This window comes from Ruditapes philippinarum, unplaced genomic scaffold, assembly GCF_026571515.1.
Source record: "Ruditapes philippinarum isolate M1 unplaced genomic scaffold, ASM2657151v2 ctg8438_1_1_1_1, whole genome shotgun sequence".
Lineage (NCBI taxonomy): Eukaryota > Metazoa > Mollusca > Bivalvia > Venerida > Veneridae > Ruditapes > Ruditapes philippinarum.
The window spans coordinates 63,385-69,536 of record NW_026858195.1 but is presented as its reverse complement, the minus strand read 5'-3'; the positions used below and the strand labels follow the sequence as shown (position 1 = coordinate 69,536).

The 6,152-nt window shown below is 32.2% G+C and overlaps 1 long non-coding RNA gene across 1 annotated transcript; it reads left to right on the top strand.

Moving 5' to 3' along the window:
• The first annotated feature begins 25 nt into the window (after window positions 1–25).
• On the top strand, window positions 26–6,152 carry LOC132752458 (uncharacterized). Its single transcript, XR_009628817.1, has 2 exons — window positions 26–4,179; window positions 4,317–6,152. It is a non-coding gene; the product is annotated as an uncharacterized LOC132752458 (long non-coding RNA).

Here is a 6,152-nt window from a genome sequence, read left to right as displayed (position 1 = left end):
AGTTAATACATGTATATACATCATTTGTAATATATATCAAAGACAATGTAACATTTGCATTTACCATTTGTAATATATATATGTTACAGTATAATATATGCATGTACCATTCATAGACAATCCACCTTTAGTAACATATAGCTTAGACAATGTTATATATACCTGTACCATTGGAGTCAATGTAATAGATATAACTGAGACAATGTTATTTGTACATGTAACAAGAATGGATATTTATGGCATGTTTTTATCACCTGCCGAAATGTGGCGGGGATATAGAAATAGTCTTCGTCTGTCCGTCCGTCCTTCCGTTCGACTGTTTTGTCCGGAGCATATCTCAAAAAGTATTTAAGATATCAACATGAAACTTCATAGATGGATAGATCATATTGAGAAAGAGTGCAGTACAAAAGAATGATAACTCTACCCTGCATAATTTTGAAATCTTGCCCTTTATTATTCAAACTAAATTTTTGTCCAGAGCATAACTTAAAAAACCTTTGAGATATCGACATGAAACGTCATAGGGGGATATATCTCACTCAGGAGGTGTGCAGTGCTTAACGCCCATTCTCAATAAAATAAAGCATTTGAGGTTGAAAAATATTAAAAATTTGATGTTGTCATTGTGTCATTTTTTATCGCTGAAGTAAATGTTTAGGGTATTTTGCAAGTTTGCCAGAAATGTTTTAAACAAGAAACTATGATATAACAGGATGGCATTTATTTCGGTAATGACACTGTATTTCTTCGGTAACGTAGATTTCAGATCTAATAATGTAACATATTGGCTGCATATTAATAACAAATGTCTGTAAAATATATCAAAATCTGTAAATTCTCTATCTAGAGGGACTTTCTAACCCAGGAAAATTCAATGAAGATGGGTACCTTGCTAATTTTCAGTCAATTTCTCCAAAGTTAAATATTTGTACCGTAGAAAGCAAAAATAGTCAATTTTGAAAATGATTATTTTATGTCTTCATTCAAAGGATATATATCATATATAATATATGAGAGGTCGAATGCATACACAATTTTTGTATTAGCAATTTTTTTTCTCAAAATATTCAATTTTCCACTTTCTTAATATTTGGAAAATTTAGTACTAAACAGTTCGATATTTATCCCCATATAGGATGTCACGTATGTTTCATTTTATTCAAATGCAAGTAAAGGTTGAGAAAACAATTTTATTTTTTGTAAAATAATTTATATTTATGGATATTATTTTAACATTATTATATATAGAATGAAATACAGCCAGTAAGCTCTTTGCAGAAACGAATTAGTTGTTGCTGAGAACATCAATATCTTGTAATATATTTTTAACATTTTTGCTGGTACATCAACATATTATTAACATATCTTTCCTTTGTAAAAACAATTTTGTGTCTTCTTACATCTTATACAAGGTAACCGTTACTAACAGGCATGCTAATCCCAACTTTATCTTTAATTTTCAAAAAGTGTTGAATGGTAAGTTGGAGTAACGTATGTTTCACTCTCGCTTATTTATGAACTTTATCACGGAATTTAAACTTACATGTAAAATCGATTTTTTTAATTAGGAATCAAATGCACATCATTCTATTGTCATAAAAATGCGATTTTATGTTTTTATATATGCATGTGTAAACAATATAAAGTCTGTTTGATAAAAGTAACGTTTGTTTCACTGTGGTTACTTAAACAAGTAAAAACAAGACCAAAGTTAACAAAATTTACTTACTAATGTCAAATAGAAGTTAATGTTGATGTTATACGTGCTTTCTGACTTCAATTTCCCTTTTGATAAACTTACTTTAAAAAGTTGATAACGTATGTTTCTGTAACGTATGTTTCATTTTTACATTGAAAGTGGGTTAATAATGACGCAAGACCGTTTATGCCGCCATAATTTGTGGTTAATATATCAGAGTTACACACATGTTAATATTCTTTCTTGTTTGGATTCTTCTTTGAATGGATTGGCTCTTAAATAATGGTAACGTATGTTTCTTTTTAAAGTGCTGTTGAAAAGATTTGAATAAAAAATGAAAATTTCCGAAAATAGAATGATATTTGAGAGGCTGCAAGCTTATTTTTACTTATAATTATATATATGCTGTATTATTAAGCATGCATCGATTCAATTATGTAATTTGGGTTTCACTTCTTATTGTTTTAGGTTTGTCACTATTTATTTATATGCATTTGGCGACATTTGATCATCCATTATACCAATGAGATTTTAACAGTCAAATATAATTTTTACCAATAATCAAAGTGCATATACACACAGCAATGACTAATTGCACATGTTTCGTTTATTCTGGATCTTATTTTTCTGAAACACAATTTCAAAGTTGAAAATTCTAGGTGGCGACAGTAACGTATGTTACATTTTAGGGCATTAATGGTACTTGTAAAAGAAAAATAACAGATAGAAATGTAAAACTGAGAGTGTCCCTATTAGACAAAGTGGCAGCCCCCTTTCTAACGACATTTTGACCTCAAGAAAAACCTTCGTATAAGAGCTACCCAGTGGAACATCAAATGCTGTGTTTTATTGAGAATGAGCGTTAAGAGTAATAACTCTTCCTTTCATAATTTTTGAGTTATTGCCCTTTGTTATTTTTCATACTTAAATTTCACCCGAGTTGACCATAACTCAAAAAGTCTTTTGAAACGTCAACATGAAACTTCATAGGTGGACAGATCTTATTTAGGAGGAATGCTGTGAGCAAGAATGATAACTCTTCCCTTTATAATTTTTGAGTTATTGCCCTTTGTTATTTTTCATACTTTTTGTCATGAGCTTATCACAATAAGTGTTAGAGGTATCAACTTGAAAGGTGGATGGATCTCATTGAGGAGGAATGCAGCACACAAGAATGATAACCTACCCTGCATTATTTTTCAGTTATTCCCCTTTGTTATTTTCAGCCTTCAGTATTCACATAGGTTTCAAATCTGTTATCACTTCAGCCATCAGTTTTCATTACCAAAAGACCTCTTAAAATTGAATTATTCTGCTCTACTACATATATATTCTTCCAATGAGCAAACACATTTGGCGGGGGATGGCCATGTTATCATGGCACTAAGTTTTATGATGTAGAATTATATCTAGGCAGTTAATATAAAAGTGAATGTACACATGTACACATTCTTGATAATATATTCAGAATGTGAATATGTTCAAGTTTGTTGCTCACTGCAGAGAAAGGAATGCATTTTAGAAATCTTTTGTATGGTATGGTATTGTATTTCTATGTCTCATACATTAATTTCATTGTATGTTCTTTTTCATTGTCACAAAGTCATGTTTTGAACACATTTCATGTTTTATGTAATTATTATATTATTAGCGCCACTTTTTGAAGAGAAGTTGTGGAACTTTTGACATGTCTCTCTCGTCTGTATAATGGTTAACCTTCTGGAAAATGGTCAATATTTCAGAAAGTATGAAAGCTATTCACTTAGTATACATGTTAATTGTTATAAAAGGATAGCATTTCCAAAATGCAGATTTTGCAAAATTATGCATCCTGTTCAACTTAGTATTTTGCTTTGCTTTACCTTTCTGTTAGTCAAATTTTTCAGAAGTTATCAAAGTTATTCGCTTCAGACTTGTTCACTTTAAAAATATGTCACTATTTCAGAAGGGGTGGCAATCCTAAAATAAATTTATTTTTACAAAGTCCTTTATTTACTTTTTTAATTGGAATGCATTTTTAAGGACATATAACTTTTCTAATAATTATTATTAAACAAGTGACAAAATGCTCAAACAAAATGTTTATGTTATGACAAAATTAATAAATAACTTCGTCTAAATTCAGATTTTTTAAAATAATGAAGAAAAAAAACCAAAAGTAAAACGAAAGACTACAAGAGTACTAAATTAATGATGCAGAATTTATTGAAGGAAAGTTAATGTGATAAGTACTTATTATGCAAAGTTTCTTCAGTTATTTCCCTTTTGTCACATTATTATGCCCCCGCTTCAAAGAAGAGGGGGTATATTGCTTTGCATTTGTCGGTCCGTAGACCAAATGGTTTCCGATCAATAACTAAAGAACGCTTAGGCCTAGGAACTTCAAACTTGGTGTGGTGATTGGTCATGATCAGTAGATGACCCCTATTGATTTTGGGGTCAAGGGGTCAAAGGTGAAGGTCACATTGACCTTGTAGGTAAAAACGGTTTCCAATCAATAACTAAAGAACGCTTAGGCCTAGGAACTTCAAACTTGGTGTGGTGATTGGTCATGACCAGTAAATGACCCCTATTGATTTTGGGGTCAAAGGTGAAGGTCACATTGACCTTGTAGGTAAAAACGGTTTCCGATCAATAACTAAAGAACGCTTTGGCCTAGGAACTTCTTTGTGTGGTGATTGGTTATGACTAGTAGATGACCCCTATTGGTTTTGGGGTCAAGGGGTCAAAGGTCAAGGTCACATTGACCTTGTAGGTAAAAACGGTTTCCGATCAATAACTTAAGAACGCTTAGGCCTAGGAACTTAAAACTTGGTATGGTGATTGGTCATCACCAGTAGATGACCCCTATTGATTTTGGGGTCAAAGGTGAAGGTCACATTGACCTTGTAGGTAAAAACGGTTTCCGATCAATAACTTAAGAACGCTTAGGCCTAGGACTTTCAAACTTGGTATGGTGATTGTTCCGGACCAGTAGATGACCCTTAATTGATTTTGGGGTCAAGGGGTCAAAGATGAAGGTCACATTGACCTTGTAGGTAAAAACGGTTTCTGATCAATTACTAAAGAACACTTAGGCCTAGGAACTTCAAACCTTGTATGGTGATTGGTCATGACCAGTAGATGACCCCTATTGATTTTAGGGTCAAGGGGTCAAAGGTCAAGGTCTTATTGACCTTGTAGGTAAAAACAGTTTCCGATCAATAACTAAAGAACGCTTAGGCCTAGGAACTTCAAACTTGGTATGGTGATTGGTCATGACCAGTAGATGACCCCTATTGATTTTGGGGCCAAAGGTCAAGGTCACATTGACCTTGTAGGTAAAAACGGTTTCCGATCAATAACTAAAGAACGCATAGGGCTAGGAACTTTAAACTTGGTATGGTGATTGGTCATGACCAGAAGATGACCCCTATTGATTTTGGGGTCAAAGGTCAAGGTCACATTGACCTTGTTAGTAAAAACGGTTTCCGATCAATAACTCAAGAATGCTTAGGTCTAGGAACTTCAAACTTTATATGATGATTGGTCAGTAGATGACCCCTATTGATTTATGGGTCAAAAGTCAAGGTCACATTGACCTTGTAAGTAAAAACGGTTTCGATCAATAACTAAAGAACACTTAGGTCTAGGAACTTCAAACTTCATATGATGATTGGTCATGACCAGTAGATGACCCCTATTGATTTTGGGGTCAAGGGGTCAGTGTCAAATTGATCTTGTACTTCAAGATGGTTTCTGACCAATAACTCAACAACTCAAGTTGCCTTGGTCGATATATTTTTATATTAAACTAAAAATGCTTTTGGTATACACATTTGAAGGTCTGATGTAATATAACAACTTGGCTGTCATTAATGAGGCCTCCATGATTCATTTATGCATATTTTATTTGGTAAGATTTGTAATAACTTAAATTGCTGCACACAACCTATGGGGTCACAATAATTATTACCTTGTGACTAGTCATCAACAAGTAGATAACCCTTATTAATTTTTTGTTCACTGGGTCAGATGTCCTGCATAATAACCTGATCACATGACTAATTAGCTGTCCATAGGGGGCATACATGTTTTACAAACATATCTTGATTTTTATAAATTCAATTATAAAAGAAAATGTTATGAATTGTGATAATGTTAGGTAAAGCTGAAAAAATTATTGAGCATCATTTATATTCAACCGCTTTAAATGTAATTCCCTGTCTCATTAGTCATTCTCAATTTTTGTTTCAGCTATGTTTTGTTTATGTGATGATGATATGTCATTTATTTATCATATGTTGTATTTGTACATTTGTTATATGATGATCAGATCTTTATGCTTAAAACAAGTAATAACTGTTCTGTTATTATTTTTGTTTGAAACAAATGTTAAAATAGGTGTTTCTACAATTAACGTTATATATATATGAACATATATATGTTTAATTGTACAATAATTTATGAT